The sequence below is a fragment of the Colobus angolensis genome, unplaced genomic scaffold, assembly GCF_000951035.1.
Source record: "Colobus angolensis palliatus isolate OR3802 unplaced genomic scaffold, Cang.pa_1.0 Scaffold157, whole genome shotgun sequence".
NCBI classification, from domain to species: Eukaryota; Metazoa; Chordata; class Mammalia; order Primates; family Cercopithecidae; genus Colobus; species Colobus angolensis.
In genome coordinates this window covers 2,977,205-2,981,140 of record NW_012114677.1, presented here as the reverse complement: position 1 = coordinate 2,981,140, position 3,936 = coordinate 2,977,205, and the positions used below count along the sequence as shown (strand labels likewise).

At 41.0% G+C, this 3,936-nt stretch overlaps 1 protein-coding gene across 4 annotated transcripts in view; it reads left to right on the top strand.

Moving 5' to 3' along the window:
* The window catches only part of LOC105508047 (zinc finger protein 595), a 36,858-nt gene that overhangs the window by 27,068 nt on the left and 5,854 nt on the right, over positions 1–3,936 (top strand). The gene's annotated exons all lie outside the window — the stretch shown is intronic.

Here is a 3,936-nt window from a genome sequence, read left to right as displayed (position 1 = left end):
ATGTCTTTGTGACTTAAAAAGCTCAACAAATTAGATATAGATGGTATATACCTCAACACAATAAAGGCCGTATGTGACAAGTCAATGGCTGATACCATACTGGACAGGAAAGGGAAAACTTTATTTTTCATTTTGTTATTTTTGTCATGCGCATCCGTGTAAAGAGACCACCAAAGGGCTTTGTGTGAGCAATAAAGCTTTTTAATCACCTGGGTGCAGGCGGGCTGAGTCCGAAAAGAGAGTCAGCAAAGGGAGATAGGGGTGGAGCAGTTTTACAGGTTTGAGTAGGTAATGGAAAATTACAAAGGGGTTGTTTTCTGGTGGGTAGGGGCGGGGTCACAAGGTGCTCTGTAGGGGAGCTTCTGAGCCAGGAGAAGGAATTTCTCCAGGTAGTGTCATCACTTAAGGCAGGAACCAGCCATTTTTACTTCTTTTGTGATTTCTTCAGTTGCCTCAGGCCATCTGGATGTATATGTGCAGGCTTGGGCTCAGAGGCCTGACAATTTTACTTTTAAGTTCTGAGATACATGTGCAGAACGTGCAGGTTTGTTACGTAAGTATACATTTGCCATGGTGGTTTGCTGCACCTATCAACCCATCATCTAGGTTTTAAGCCCTGCACTTATTAGGTATTTGTCCTAAAGTTCTCCCTCCTGTTGCCCCCCACCCCTCGACAGGCCCCTGTGTCCATGTGTTCTCATTGTTCAACTCCCACTTATGAATGAGAACATGTATTTGATTTTCTGTTCCTGTGTTTGTTTGCTGAGAATGATGGTTTCTAGCTTCATGCATGTCCCTGCAAAGGACGTGAACTCATTCTTTTTTATGGCTGCAAGAGCAGAAAACTTAGGATGTTTTCATTTTGTATTATAATTGTATATGACAGTATTTCACTGTGTACACTAAGTGTGGAGCACAAATATAGGTCAGTGATGTGTCTGTTTCCACTATAAGAGTCTCTGTTTATCTGTATGCATATTGTTCCTTATTATGAGTTGTATACTTGTTCTGTTTGTATACAATGGTGATTTTACCCTGCCTAGGTGAGTAGTCATTGAAATTCTTCTACTTTGACCCTCCATTTATTTATAAATCTGTTTTTCTGTGTGTCAGAGACACACTTTTGTGATTTGAAGATAATTTCAAAAACCATCTTACCACTGTATCTGTTTTAGATATTATTTTTGATTGTCAACACATAAACTTTACAATCTTAAATATTTTTTAATATTCAGCTTAGTCATTAATTATATTGATATTGTTACTATATCTTTAGCATATGTTTATCTTGCAAAGCTAACACTTAGTACTCATTAAACAACTAACTACCTTTTCTGTCTTCTGGCCCTTTACAAAAATAATTCTGTCTTAATTTAATTTAATGTAACTTAATTTAGGAGAGCTAAGTAATTAAACATGAGGCCAAAGTACATAAGAAAGTGGCAACCCTTTATTGCAAATATGCACACACTCTCGGGCGAGGTTCTCTGGTCCTCAGGTGTGGGGGGCCAGGGAAGTCGCACCGGCACTCTGGGGTGAGGTTCCCCGGTCCACGAATGCTGGCCGAAGAAGTCACACCGGCTCCTGCCGGCAGTGGACTTTTATGCATTGATACTGGAAGGGGGAGGGCAGTGGGCAGGATAAGGGCGTGATAGGGGCGTCTCCATACCCGTGGCCGGGTAAGTTTCGATCTCTTTGGAGTGACGTCACCTGGCGCATGCTCTGTTGATCTGCATCTTCCCAGGCGTGGGCTGCATTTTCCTGGGCGGGGGGAAAGTTGGTGAGGAAGAACCCGGAAGCAACAGGGGCGGTGCCTTCTTGTTTACCTTCCTCCGTCTTGTCCCTTCTCCCTCACCCAAACAAATTCTGTTTTCTGTTTTAGAGTCAAATTGCTTTAGATATCTCATGTGAGTTGATTCATACAGTTTCTCTTCATGGTTGACTTCATGTTGCACAATGTCATCAAGATTTACCTTTATTATACTTGTTATTGTAGCAGGACGAGCCACAGACAAAACCTCTCAGATATAGAGTTGTAGAAGGAAGGGCTTTATTCAGCTGGGAGCATCGGCAAGCTACTGCCTTAAAATCCGAGCTCCCCGAGTGCACAATTTCTGTCCCTTTTAAGGGCTCACAATACTAAAGATTTTACCATGAAAGGGTCGTAATTGATTTGAGTAAGCAGGGGATACCTGACAGGGGCTGCATGCACCAGTGGTCAGAGAGAAACAGCAGGGCAGGGAGTTTCACAATATTCTTCTATACAATGTCTGAAATCTATGGATAACATCGGTTTCTAAGTTATGAGTTGATTTTTAACTACTGGGTTTAGGCCAGGCAGGCCCAGGCCTGATTTTGGGTCTGGCGCCAGGCTGCCTGTCTTTGGTTTTACTTTGTTTTTTCCTTAAAACATATACTGAGTATAAAACAATATGAGAGGGTCTCTCTCTTTCCTCATTATGATGCTTTTTGCTTTTTACAAGCTGAAGTAATATTTTAATATTTTTTATTTATTTATTTGGTGAGAGAAATTTGCATTGCTTTCATTTATTTGCTTTCAGTAACAATGCTACAATAATTATGAGGGTAGAAATTACTCTTCATATGACCATATGTGTGTGAGTGTGTATTTTTGCTGGATTTTTTATTTTATTGATCTAGCTATTCACCTGTATACCCATACCAGATTTTTTTAGTTCTTTAACTTTGTATATTTTTTTTTTTTTTTTTTTTTGGAGACAGAGTCTTGCTCTGCCACCCAGGCTGGAGTGCAGTGGCCGGATCTCAGCTCACTACAAGCTCCGCCTCCTGGGTTTACGCCATTCTCCTGCCTCAGCCTCCCGAGTAGCTGGGACTGCAAGCGCCCGCCTCGTCACCCGGCCAGTTTTTTGTATTTTTAAGTAGAGACAGGGTTTCACAGTATTAGCCAGGATGGTCTCGATCTCCTGACCTCGTGATCCGCCGGTCTTGGCCTCCCAAAGTGCTGGGATTACAGGCTTGAGCCACCACGCCCGGCCGTGTATATGTTTTGATATCATGAACTGTGGTGCATTTGTTTCTCTTTTTGAAGATTGTGGGGTGCTTCATTGTCCCTTGAAATTCCATATAATTTGGGGATTGCTATTTCTGTTTCTGCAAAAATTTAATTAAAAATTTGACAGATTGCATTTAATCTGTAGATTACATCGAACAGTCTAGATATCTCATATTATTTGAAACTTTGAACAAGAGCATGCTAAAGTTTATGTTGTTTAATTTCTATAAATGTCCTTTTGTGTGTGTGTATGTGTGTGTGATGGAGTTTCATTCTTGTTGCCCAGGCTGGAGTGCAACGGTGTGATCTCAGTGTGCTCTTCAGCTCACCACAACCTCTGCCTCCCAGGTTCAAGTAATTCTCCTGCCTCAGCCTCCCAAGTAGCTGGGATTACAGGCGTGCACCACCACACCTGGCTAATTTTGCATTCTTAGTAGAGACGGTCCATGTTGATCTGGCTAGTCTCAAACTCCTGACCTCAAGTGGTCCGCTTGCCTTGGCCTCCCAAAGTGCTTGGATTATAGGCATGAGCCACCGCGCCCAGCCAGTTTTCTTTTTTTAATTAGTTTCTACTCTCATTCCAGTTTGATCATTAAAAGTAAGCTATAAAGTTTCTATTTTAAAAAATTTGTTAAGACTTTTTGGTAGCCTAACATGTGGTCTATCAAGGAGAATATTTTATGAGCTATTCAGAAGGGTATGTATTGTGCTTTTGTTTAACAGTGTTCTCTGCAATTCTATTAGACATAATTGTTTTATACTGCTTTGAAGCCTTCTATTTCCTTATGAGTATTCTTTTCTGATTATTCATTACAGAAGCTGAGGTATTGGAATATCCTGCGATAACTATATTGCTCTCTATATCTTGCTTTACTTCTGTCAGTATTTGCTTTATGTATTTG